At 41.1% G+C, this 12631-nt stretch overlaps 1 protein-coding gene across 1 annotated transcript in view; it reads left to right on the top strand.

Annotated features, from left to right (window-relative positions):
• IRS1 (insulin receptor substrate 1) overlaps nucleotides 1-12324 on the top strand; it is a 64137-nt gene extending 51813 nt beyond the window's left edge. Inside the window, exon 2 of the mRNA XM_086719783.1 lies at nucleotides 7790-12324. The gene's annotated coding sequence lies outside the window, so the exon portion shown is untranslated. The remainder of the gene's footprint in view (nucleotides 1-7789) is intronic.
• The last annotated feature ends 307 nt before the right edge of the window (nucleotides 12325-12631 follow it).

Below are 12631 nucleotides of genomic sequence, written 5' to 3'. Positions count from 1 at the left end.
CAGTCAGCCACAAACCCATATTATCGGGGACTCCGGCTAAAAACTTGTGGTGAGTAGGAAGTAGATTAAAAACACAGGTTTTCCCTTTTCCCCGGCTGCCAAAAGTGATGTCAGTGGTGTTAATGATCCTTACCTCAGCCCGCTGCAGACTCGGGGCCCTCTGTGTGAATGCTTGTTCTGTGCTCTGGTTCCTATGCTATTACGGAAAAGCTGCTGATAGTTGATAAGAAACAATTGGGTAGTCAGACAATTACTCAAATGTAAAATCAGGCACTTGCTTTCTTGAAGCAATTTATGATCTGACTCCAGGGAGAGAGGAAAGAATGCGAAATCTATTTAGTGTTTAGCAGAAATATTAAAGGCAGCAGCACTAGGCTGAGTCTGCTTCATTCCCATTTGCCTAATTCCAGAAATGGTATTGCAAACACTTTTTTTACTATCTCTACACCACATTGTAAACTAAGTTGTGATTTGAATTTATGTCTACTGGTTTGGATCAAAGCCAGACCAATAAAACCTACTTCCTGTGTTTCTGAACATTAAAACAAAACAAAACCAAAAAACTGATGCGAAGTGACAGTATAAACTATAAACCTCAGAGCTGGAATTTAATTCCTAGGAGAGAAAATAAACTGCAGAAATAGCTCCCATGAAAGCAGAAGAAAGACTGAATTTTATGACTTGCTTTCTCAGGTAGGGAAGAAGGTATCATATTACTTTCGTGTCTTCAGGCAACAGGTTTATTTTGGTTGAGCTCCGTTAAAATTAAAGCTTCCTGTCCCACATTATGTGGTCTGACTCGTAATGTAGAGGGGTTGTTTTTCTGAGTTTCCCCTACCTTGACTGTCACGTATGTGGGGATGCATTCTGATTTCTGGAGAAGAGAGATCTGAGACATTTGACTTACCTTGCGGGGATGGGGGAGGGCTCTTAACGGTGTTGACGACCCCCGTTTGCTTTCTCAGCATGCTCCCTATTAATAAAAAGAAATAACCCGTGAAATGACTGAAGTGAATATTCTTTGGCTTAAAAGATTTTTTAAAAATGTTTATTTATTTATTTTGAGACAGAGAGAGGGGGGAGGAGGGGCAGAGAGAGAGGGAGAGAGAGAATCCCAAGCAGGCCCCACAGTGTCAGTGCAGAGCCCCACGCAGGGTTGGATCCCAGAAACCATGAGATCATGGGCCAAAATTAAGAGTCAACTGCTTAACTGACTGAGCCACCCAGGCGCCCCTGGCTTAAAAGATTTCTGAATGCTTCTTCAGATTTCCTTAATACATCATTGGCAGAATACTTTTTTTTTTTCTTAAGATTTTATTTTTAAGTAATCTCGAACCCATGACCCTGAGATCAAGAGTCACCCGCTGTACCCACTGAGCCAGCTGGCCACCCTTGCCAGAATACTTTTAATTGTTGCAAACCATATGTTGTTGTAGTCGTTTTAATCTGTCTTCTCCATAAATTTCCAACCCTCTCGAAAAGTCCCTGCCCTTTGTTTTTGGGGACAGGAGAGGTCCACAGTGCTGGCAGGATTCACCCCGTGGGCCACAGCGGAGGCTCGAAGGCTGGATGGCCGGCTCCTGGGTCAGCCCCTCTCCTTTTCTTTTCATAATACACGTTGCCTTTCTTCACTGGTGGTCTCCTGAAGTCACCGGCCCTGCCAGAAGGTCTTTCGCTGGGACAAAAGGGGAACTGGAGCGAGGTGGCCTCTCACGTGTTGGCAGCTTTCCCTGAATGGTCCTCCCTGGCAGCCCCGTGTGCTGGAAGGGCTGGCCAGCAACCTTGTTATCTTCCCCAGCTCTCGCCCATGTGACTTGCACCAGGAAAAAGTGCTATTTAAGCAGCTCCTTTAAAGCACTGGCCTGGCTGCTCAGTTACCCTTTGCCTTTTAAGACTGTGAAACCAAGTCTTTCCAGCTCCCTTCTGGCCTATTTTCAAAGATGTTTCCTTTCTTTAGCTTCTTGTCAACAGAGACTAGCAAACGTCTTGGTCTTTCCTCTAACTTGAGTTCTTTAGTTTAATCCTACCTTGATTTTACCTTCTTTCTTTTTCTTTCTTTCTTTCTTTCTTTCTTTCTTTCTTTCTTTCTTTCTTTCTTTCTTATCTCTCTTTCTTTCTTTCTTTCTTTCTTTCTTTCTTTCTTTCTTTCTTTCTTTCTTATCTCTCTTTTCTTTCCTTCTTTCCTTCCTTCTTTCCTTCCTTCCTTCCTTCCTTCCTTCCTTCCTTCCTTCCTTCCTTCCTTCCTTCTGTCCTTCGCTAGAGTCCCAGCTTGCCCCACACTTCCCAGTTGTACCTTGTAAAAAGCAGAGTGATTCTCCCTGTGTCCCAAACTTGAAACTCTCTGGAGTTAGCTTTTCTTTTATTTTACTTGGGTGATTATTACGGGTAACAGGACTGAGCTGATAATTCTGTTTCCTCCCTAAATGCTGACATCCAACCCTCGGTGGTAGAACCAAACTCTAAGCCAGGAAATGTCTTTAACAAGGGTTTCACAGTCCATCAAATGGATCAGCAGTCTCCTTTCTCCATCTGAGATTGAGTAGTGTGAAGGTTAAAATCCAGAGTACACATATACTCCCAGAACTATGAATCTATTTAATACTGATGTGTGTGTGTGTGTGTGTGTGTGTGTGTGTGTGTGTGTGTGTGTTAATTTACTGGCCTGTTTGCCAGAATCAGGTCTGCTTAAAGACAGAATACTTTGGCAGTGTTTTATAATGTACCTTACTAATAATATGTTAGCATTCTAGAAGACTCGATCTTCTCTAAATTAGTGGTACCGTGAATTATTGTGTTGGCATCAGTGAGGTGGCTGAAGAAATGGACTGCCATCACAGCAGTGGTGTGCAGTTGACCATAATTGTGTCAAATAAGAAGTCAACAGGCCAGGAAAGACAAGATTTAGAGAGATGTCACAGGCTCCATTTTCGGCATTCTGCCAAGTACAAAGCTACCCACCATGCCCACCATTTCTCTCTCTATTCCCAGGTGAAGGGAACGGTCTTCTCCTCTGAGAGGAATCCTCTCCTCCTGTTCTTCTATATGCTTTGTCCCATTCCCGTAAGGACTTGGGCTTTTGGACCCCAAAGCCAGGAAGCCAGAGGCTTTTCCTACTTTCAAACTCCCATCCCCATCCCCATACACGATAAATTGGGAGGAAGGGAAAGGGATAGAATACCGAAAAGGTTTAAAAGTTGGTTAACATTTCAAATATCGTCTCATCACAGATTTTTTTTTTAAGAATGGGGAAGATCGAAATATGATGAAAACATTATTTTCCAGTCCTATTTAAACAATTTTGACATTAAATGTAGAATTTTAAAAGTTCAAGTCCTTTAAGCAAATAGTGAACTTAGAACCACAGCTGAATCATGGTTTTTACCTGGTTGACAAGATTTCAGGAAATGTTTATTCCTTCTTTACGTTTTTTGTGTTGTATAAATTTTCTATATTGTGATCGAGAATTTTTTTTTAAATCATAGCTGTTTATGTTAAGTGAAAGAAAAATGTGCTGTTTTGACACATGCCTTTAAGTGGAGGAATTTATTTATAAAAATTTTTTTTCTAGTTGATCTACGATATGAGATTTCAAACAATGATCTCCACCGAAGAAAAGCCATTTACTGTAGTTACAGTCATTTTTTTCTAAGCATAGTTGGGTGAGGAAGAGTTACGTTCTGGCTACGTTTTGGTATAAGACAATAGCCCAGCAACTTATAACATTTTACCCCTGTTTTCTTACTAAAAGTAGAAATTGCAAGGACTGCTTTAACCAGGTATTTAGAACAGTGTTGCAGTTGACTCAACAAACTGGAAGGAGGTTTCAAGGCCTTTGAATACAAGAGAAAACTTTTAGTCAATGGGTTGGACTAAAAATTCGTCGTTGGGAGGGTATGGATCCTTCATTGTACGCATATCATATAGCCTGATGCTGTTTTCAGCTGCTTTACGGTGAAGGTTAATCAGGCTGAGTGTGAAAAGCAGCAGAAGCTTTATTTGTTTTTCAGCTTTGGTAGGCATAGTTTAAGTGGGTCGAGTCCAAAAGATGTAAATTCCTACTGGATGCAATAATGCAGTAATCCATAAGTCTCAAGTAGCATTGCTCAAGTGTTGACTGACTTGATAATGCTTTAAAAATTGCATTTTTCATTACTGGCAACAGGATTAGGTAGGTTTTATCTTACAACAAGACACACGGAAAGGTACAAGAGATGCTGATGTGGTGATGAAATTTTATCAAAATGTAATTTCCTGCTACTAAATCTCATGACAGGTGCATGGTATTTCTGAGTTCAGAAGTTATTCCCCAGTGATGTAACTAGACAGAAAATATCATAGGAACATCACCATTTGGTATTTGCCCAGCTCTTCTCCAAGGAAGTGTTTTTGCTTCTTTGTTTCCAGTTTATGGATGTTACAAATGACTTTTTGTATTTGTAAAACGTTGTTGCAATATTTGCCTCATACGGTTGGTGGGAGTCCTGTTGGGGTTGTATATATAAAGTGTATTAAACATACCTATACCCCTGTCTTCCCTTTTGGTGCTGATTATAGTCTTTATCACTGACTTTTCATTTGTCACTAACAGATGTTTCTTGAATTGAATGAGTGCTGGAATCTATTGTGGGTATTGACTTTTTAAAAATATATTCCAAAAATGTATACTATATGTGTTTGCCTTCCTTCAAGAGACTTCGTTTATTGAGAATCAGCCCTTCCTGACTGCAGTTGCATAGAGGCGGGGATATAGGCAAGTGAACTTAAGCCCCAGGAACATAGGCTGAGGTCTGTCTGTAATGTCCTCAGAGTTCATTTCCAATAAAACTCCTCAGAGCATTTGTGAACAGCTATGCTTTTGGAACTTTAGTTTTGGGGTTCTTTGGCTTTAGCTAATGCCTCACTGGGAACCATTACTCAGCTTAATCAGCCCCTGTGTTCACCCTATTTGGCTCCCAAAACTTCTTGGCTGTTTCGAAAGATCAAATGTGCCCTCAAAGGGCCAAGACTGGCTGCTATAGAGATCCTTCAAAAGAATATGCCCGAGGCTGAGAAGGCGGGTGCAAAAAAAAGAAATAGGAACTTGAGAAGGCATTCCAAAAATGCTTCTTCCAACAATGGCTGCCTGATTGGAATAAGTATGCAGACCCCAAGGTGGCTGGAATGAAGGACAGTTCTCACCCAGGCGTGCCTGTTAGAAATCTGTATCATTTACTCAGGAGCGAAGTTTTCTGTGTGTCCATACAGACACACAGACACACGTACACACACACCCTTGAACAAAGATAAGCAGATGTGAACTTCAGACTTTCCCTTTAAGTTTTTCTGGGCCTCTGTTGCCTGTTTATAGCCTCTGTCCCCATACTCGCGGTCAGCAGACCCTCCCACTTTCCCCACTTGTTTTCACTTTCTCAGAGATCCCCAAGGTGATGGCACCAGAAGGGAGCATTAGTGGCTGAGACGTGTGCTGATCAGGATTTACGACAAAGGGCTTTGAAAAGTAGTACGCTGAGACTTTAGAGGGAGAGTTTATGGTGCAGTTGACAGATCCTTTATTTCCTGCTCTTTGAACACACACGCATGCGGGAAGCTGCAGGGAGGGTTCCGGAGTGGCCCCAAAGCAACAGATTTCAGCATCTGGCGAAGCCACAGTGTTTTCCCTTTTCAGAGGGCCCCCGATCTCTGCCCCGCCGCATTCATGCAGGTTGGCACATGTGACTACAAAACTGGATACAGTTTGTTCCTGTGCTGGGCTGTTCATTCAACCCTTCTGGCCGAGAGCCAGGTATAAAATGAAAAGCATACCGTGTGCCCTCCGTTCCCACCGCACACACACTCCCCTCCCCTTTTCTGTAAATGAGCAGTTTGTTTGTTTGTCTCAAGCCCTTCAATACAGTGGGGCCTTCCCACTTCATCTTAGGCCCAGAGCTGTGAAGCTGTGTCTGGATACTCTGGTCAGAACGTTCGGATAGATTGCGGTGTGAGTGCAGGAGAACCTTGCAAGCCTATGGGAGATCTGGAGATGGTTCTCCGGGGTTTCTGAAGGGATGGGTTTTCCTGACACTTTGGGAACCACACAGAGTTAAGTCCTGTTTCTCTGGCAACGAAAGGGATAGGCCTGGAGCACTCTCTTGCTTTCACATCGGTGTCTCCATGTCACGTCTTTATTTGTATAGAGAAAAATAGGCTGTTTACCTGTCATTTAGGGGTGGGGTTAATATTTTGAAGTAAACAGAAATCTCCTCATCAAGCTAGAGTCTCCGTTTAGTACATTTCGACTTACCTGAAAGCCATTACGTAAATAGGGAAGGCTCACGGGTCCCGGCCATACTCTCCTTCGAGAGAAGAGAGCGAGAAACAGTTCTATCGGTCAACATATACACTGGACGAATTGTAGAACCTGTTCCTTTCCTTGCCACGGATATGGATAATCATAACTACCGCATCTTGACTTATCATGAAGCATGTCTTTGTTGTCCCTATACTTAAAGGTGTCTTGGGGTTTCCTTCAGAGCTCTTCATCTACCCAACCTACATTTGCAGGTTGACTTCCTTGACCCCTTTCCACATACCTGGTGAGGCAACACGACTATATTCTTCCCTTGGCCTTTCCGCGGCCGCACTCTCTTCCCCAGACCTTGTTTTATCGTGTGCTCGCGGTGGGAACTGTGCTTTTCCCCTTGGATTCATTCCACTCATATTTAGTGAGTACTTATTGTGTGCCAGCCCTTGTGTTGAGCTCTGGACAGGCAACCCCAAAGCAGCATAGATAGGATCCCATTTCCACATCCCCAAACTATCCCTTTCCTTCCAGACCAAGCCTTATGTGTCAGTGAATTACTTCCTTTCTGTTCCCAGTTAGAAGTATTCTTTCCGTGCAGCGAGAGCTTTTTTCCTGTGCATTTACCACGGGATTTACCTCCTTCCTGTGCATTTACCAGGGGATTTACCTCCTTCCTCTTTTGTGTGGTGCCATATACTACTGAAGACATTCTGTAAATATTGGTATTTACAAATAATCGTGGAGTGCATAAAGAATGTGGCCCTCAGAAGGACTGTCGAATGCTAACACTTGAGAGCGAAGGAGGGTTCATAACGTTGAAAAAGGTGTCTCCTCTCTGGAAGGGAATGGATAATGCCCCATGAGGTCTGCCTTCTTGCATTGCATGGAAGAAATGTGCTTCTTGCACAGTAACATTTCTATTAGATCTAAATCAGAATCCCTTCCCTTTTTAATTTAATGATTAACTGGGTCTGTTTCACCTGGGTCTCCTTTCGCATCTGAAATTTTCATCTCATGTCAAACAACGGCACATTAAAAACTTGACTTCAGATTTTGTAACGTTAGGCCCTCTGGCTTCAAATTCTAAAATCTACACTTGACTTTTAACCAAAAGAAGATGAAGTGTGGCCTGGCTGGACTCTGCCTACCATATTTTATAGTAGTTTTACACAATACCTATAATTCACATTTTTGTTCTGATCCTAAGAACATCCAAGTATTTTGTGTTTTTGTGTTGTTAAACTCTGAAACCTCCAAATCAGATCGATTTGTTTACTGACTTAATATTGACTGTTTTGAGTTTGTATTTGCTTTAGACTCTTGCATTTTGAAAGGGAAAAAAAAAGTTAAATACAGTCTGTTGATTTTATTTAAGTACACAGTACTGTTTGTGCCCGTAACTTCGGCTTATCTGGTACTGCCTCCTTTTTAAAGAAAAACCCTTAGAAAATGATGGAATATGAGGTTTGAGATGCCTTTGCTGACAACTCTTTTTCTTTTTCTTTTCAGAATGAAGACCTGAATGACCTCAGCAAATCTTCCCTTAACTCATGGGTACCCAGACTCTGAATATTTCATGATTCACAACCAGGACCTCACATCTTCCTCCTCAGTAGATGGTACGATGCATCCATTTCAGTTTGTTTACTTTCTACAATCCTCAGGAGTTCCTTGACTGAACTGCACGTACTATATTGTGCCAAGCAAAAAAGCACTGTGACACCAGAATAATGAGTCTGCATTAAGTTCATCTTCAACCTTAAGGACTCAGCTGACCACGTGAGCTGATGTGATCACCTCCATGCCACGAGAGAAGGGGTTTACTCTCACTGCATTTACAAGATACATTTCATCTGCTGCTGAAACTGCGTATGACAAAGCATCATTGTAAATTATTTCATACAGAACTGTTCGCTTTGGGTGGAGAGAGTATTAAATATTTAACATAGGTTTTGATTTATATGTGTAATTTTTTTAATTAAAATGTAACTTTTCTTACAGCACATCTTTTTTTTGGATGTGGAACTGAGGTATACAATGTTCTGTTGTAAAGAGTGGAGCAAATACTTAAAACGAGGCTAACAAGAGTAGAATAGGGTACGATCCTTGTTTTAAGATTGTAATTCAGAAAAATAATATAATAAGAATCATAGTACCATTAGATGGTTCTCAATTGTATAGTTATATTTGCTGATACTATCTCTTGTAATATAGCCCTGATGTTGAGCTGAGATCCTTACAAGAATTGACCTTAATTTTGTATTTTTCCTGTAAGGCAATAGGCCATGTTAATTAAACTGAAGAAGGGTATATTCTACTGGGTATTTTCAAGTGTCAGCTTAAAATTGGCAATTGGATGGAAGTAAAATCACAACTAAAAGAAATCAAAGACTTCCATTGTATATACTGTAAAGAGGAGGAGACTTGGGTGATTCCTTTAAATCAAAAGCTCTCTTTGGAATGAACAATGTGGGTGTTTGTAAATTCTGGAAATTTCTTTCTATTCATAATAAACTAGAGACTGTTGATCTTTTCTTCTCCCCCTCCCCCCACTTCTGTAAGCTTCCTGCTCCATTGCTACCATTTTTTTTTTCTGTGCACACATTAGGATCTTTTATTTCCTGCATTGTCTCGGGAAAGATGGTAAGACAAGTGAGTACTTGTCTTTCATTTCTAACCAGAAATTAAAACTCCAGAAAAATGGTTTTTATCATGACCAGGGCTACATGTCACTTTCCATAAGACCCTTATCTCCTGTTTTCTGAGAACATCCCGTGCCACATTATTTAACTGAATGTAATTTGGCCCATTTGCCCTGGTGGGTACTGGCCTTTTAGTGATTATTTAATAAAACCCAGTGTACAGAGAGCATGTCAATGCCTAATGACCAGCTACTGAAACATCTAGCCAGCAGTGAAGAGGTTAATCCTCCTCTTATTTGGAAAGTACACACATCTTGGAATTTTTCCTTATGAAAAAGAAAAGGCAGTGGACATAACTTCAAGCTATTGCCTACAGTGTTTTTAATCTTTTTTTGCCAGGGAACTTCCTAAAGGTTAAGTGAATTAATGCCGATGTCAGGCTCTTCGGAGGCCGTGTAAACTCTCTATCAGAAATTCCCAGCCCTGCTGTTGAGAAAGAGCAACATTTTATTTCTCCCATGGGTTGAGCTCCCTGGGTGGGGGAAGGGCGACCCGGAAGGGGCCAGGGTTGGGGGCACTGCAGTGGCCGCTGCCCCTCGTCAACTGGTCGGGGGACCACTCAAAAGGGAGTGGACATAAATGGAATTCCTCACGCTGGCAAGGCCTGCGTTCTGTTAACTCAGCCGGATAGCATGTACCTCACAGATTGTTGTACAGTGTTCATTGTGGCAGATTCCAATCATTTGCATGCTCATCAATTTCTAAGATGAATAGGTCTGTGGTCGTAAGAATCCATTGTTTTCAAGGAACTTGCTGAATTACATCATTTCCTATGAGGAGAGGACACTACCGATTTTAAAAATCTGATACGAAATTTTTTTTTTTACACTTTTATAAAAAAGACTTTCTTCGTCAAACTAACTTAAATGTTTCAAGTATTCTGACTCATACTCTTGCTAGTGTAGGAAGAAAGCAAGCTGTCCTGCTGTCTTCTACTGGGGACATAGGTAGTTAAAGAGAAATCAATGAACAAAGTCAGCCCCAACCACTTTTCCTGTGAAGCTGGTTATTATTTCTCAAGGAAGCTAACTTTTGACTATGTATTGCCAAGATACCTCTGTGTGTGGAGTATCGACATCTTTTGGGTGAGAACAGAAATGAACAGACTGGAAAAGCCATCTCTTGGTTAATTTCTCTGATGCTTTGTTGAGTCACGTAGCATAAAGTTAGAAAATCTTATAGAAGCTGCTTCTAGGGGTCCCTGAGCTGGGTCTGGTGGTGGTATCCAACCTCATCAATTTAAAACTGGAAGTTGCTGGTATTTAAGGCAAAAACTCATGCTCTGACTACAGAGGGGTTGACCTTGAGCAACATCAGCTGCTAAATCCTTGTGTTCAGTTCCTATTGAGAGCTGGCTTTTATCCATTTCCAAGTATTTGTAGGCCAGCCAAGGAATTACATTAATGGGGCTTCTAGTGGCCTCTGGTTAACCTATAAGTTAGTGGCTTTTCCTCATGAGACCAACCTTTTATAGTGTTCTTTCTTAGAGACCTAGGCAGAGTTTTAAAATTCTCCTTTGTAGAAAGAACAAATATATTTCATGACTTTGAGAATATCTTCATTCTGGGGAAAAAAAAATCCTAGAACCAGCTAGAAGTGAAGAGAATCCATTAATGATCAACCACCTGAGTCAATAATGACAATTCAGTACCGATGTTACATTTGTGGCTATTTCTCGCTAACTTTCAAAGGTCAGGGACTTTCTTAACTAATCTAGGTTGACTGCAAAAGTGGGTTTACTGAACACCATCTAGCCAAAAGTAGAGATTTTTAACCTTTTTTCCTCTGTTGTCTCCTAACTTAATTTTGGGACATTTAACATATTAAACAATTTTACTGTCCTGTAAGAAACAGCATTTTACAACACTGAAGCCCGTTTTGTTCGATCTCGCATCCTGAATGCAATACACCATGTAGTTGAAAACTTTAATTTTGTTTACTGCAGGTGGTTTAAAAATGGGAGGGGAGCTCATCGTCCACTGACAGTAGAGCCATGAAAAATGGGAGAGATGTGAAATGCTCTGTTTTGGCAGAACTCTGTGGGTCAGTCCATCACACAAAGAGGTGCTGAAACCAGAGACACTGTGGGAAGTAAGACCTTGATTGGGGAGATCAGGAGGACCCCTTGGGAGGAATATGGAGATGGATGGAAGCCACATATGAAATTGCTGCTTTGCAATGACTTGACAGGGGAGTTAGTGTTCCTAGGACATCGTGTGTGTTAGGTGGAGGTAACGCATTCATAAAGGCTGCTGAAAAAGTTGAGAGGAAGAAGGATGCATTTCTTGGGATGTGAGGAAATCTGGCCTCACCAATACTGAAAGACATCCACTCTGGAAAGCAAAACAGCCTTCCTGTAGTCAGAACATCGAGGGTTAGACACCGGTGCCTTTGATCATTTCCAAAACCAAGCCATAGAAGATCTTGGAGGTCCTACCTCCATGTATGTATGTCCATGTCTCCTACACCTGGGTAGAGAAAGCATGGGTCAGATGGCATGTTGGGTTTCCCACTTCTTGTAACCAGAGCATCTAGTTCGATGTGGTGAAGAGGTAGAAAGATAGTGAAGGTGTTTGACCCCATTCTTAAGGAATGTATCAGTAATGGAGAGCTTATAATTAGTTAATAAGATTAGAAAATGACTCAGCTGGAGAGTTGCCTTCCTTTCATTGTTGATGACTTGGCATTTGTGATGTATACACCAAGAGCTCTGGTGTTTTCAACCCTTGCCATTCACCTGGCATTTAAATTTCTCCTTGCTTCTGTTGTTAATTTCCCTGGTGTGAACCAGTCTGCCACATAATAGGACAAATTCAGTAAACAGGAAAACTTGTCTGTATTTGTATAGACCTCTTAAGTGCTGTTTTGTGTTTGTTTTTGTTTGTTTTTGTTTGTTTGTCTTAGAACTTTGCTATTTGGCTTAAGAATGTAGTTCCCAGGACAATTTTCCTTACAAAGTTCTTTCATTACACCTCTTGGCTGCAGGGTGGGCCAAATTAAATATATATATATATTTTTTTCATTTAATGTATGTGCAGTTTGGTTTATCATCTTAAGATGGTGGTGCTGTCCATGGTGCTACTTCATCCGTGTACAAAAGGACCAATGCATGGTCTGTATTGCTACCAAAACATTTACTGTATATATGTGTATAACATATGTATTATGTATATATGTAATGGGTACCAGGCCAGGTATATATTTTTATTTAGAAGTGTTTCACTTTTCCTAGTTTTCTTTATAGTGTCATGCTTATTTTCGGTCCCCCCTTCCCCCTGATTTTGTCTGGTACTTAGAACTGTAGTGTCTTCATTGTTAATTAAAGAAAATTGTCTAAATGAATTCACGGATGTGAATGCTAGTGATCCTTAATGTTTTTGGTTATGGGATGTGAAACAAAACTGCCAATTAAAAGAGTTGCTGGGGCATTTGGGTAAGAGCAGCATACACCATTTAACATACTTTAATAAATGATTTTGGAACAGATAGGTTTGCTTCACACTGTCCCTCGTCAGTTGGCTTTCAGTGGCCAAGAGCATAAAGAAAAAGACCCTGGAAAGATTTTAAGCTGCTTTTGTTGTTGGTGGTAAAATGGGAAGAGGGAAGCAAAAATCCATTCTCCTTGGGATGGAAAGATAGACGTTCTGTT

Source organism: Puma concolor, chromosome C1 (genome assembly GCF_028749965.1).
Source record: "Puma concolor isolate L17-30 chromosome C1, mPumCon1.1.hap2, whole genome shotgun sequence".
NCBI classification, from domain to species: Eukaryota; Metazoa; Chordata; class Mammalia; order Carnivora; family Felidae; genus Puma; species Puma concolor.
The sequence above is the reverse complement of the archived record's forward strand: the minus strand, read 5'-3'. Positions and strand labels throughout refer to the sequence as shown.